Source organism: Zerene cesonia, chromosome 11, assembly GCF_012273895.1.
Source record: "Zerene cesonia ecotype Mississippi chromosome 11, Zerene_cesonia_1.1, whole genome shotgun sequence".
Classification (NCBI taxonomy): Eukaryota; Metazoa; Arthropoda; class Insecta; order Lepidoptera; family Pieridae; genus Zerene; species Zerene cesonia.
The window spans coordinates 7,910,799-7,911,496 of NC_052112.1; positions in this window are offsets into that span (position 1 = coordinate 7,910,799).

Genomic DNA, 698 nt, shown 5'->3' on the forward strand with positions numbered 1-698 from the left:
ACGCACGAATGCCACTTGTGCAAGCGACGCGGGTGGCCTTGATGTCGGTAAAGGTCTCGAGGGGGAGACGTGGGAAGATGCGGCCAGTGGTGACGAAACAAACCAGCAGTCGGAGACTGTAGGGCTGTCGCCACCGGCACACGTACAGGCGGCACCAAGGGCGTCGCAGGCTAGCCCTGAGACATCGCAAATGTCCGCTCGTGCACTGCGTGCAATTAATCGAGCAAAGAAGTTATTGTAACTAGTATGTGTAATTTAGGTTATGGTTTTTATATAATATTGTTGTGCAATTGTTATGTTTTTATATGTTATGTTTATTTTGTTCCAAGTAGTTCTAAGTTTGTATGTAAATTATTCTATATTATGTAATTGGGATCTTGTTGGGGAGAAGTGTAATAACGGTAGTATAAAATAAGTAAGAACTTAATTAGTATGGTTGAGGGTAAATCTGTTTCTGTTAAATAAACTAGTCTGTCGTTGAAGCCCGCCTTTCATTGACGTTTCAGTGCCCAAGTTATAGCGCGATTATTAGCAACGTGTGCTTCTTTGAAGTTTTTGTGAAAGTATCTATTGAACTGGGGATATGAGTAAAGTAAGGAAACATTCAATAGGCTGGTAATAAAGTGTTGAAATTATTAAGAGAGTATATAATTCTTTTTAACAAAAACTTATCTAATCTAATCGCCTTCAAATTGTCT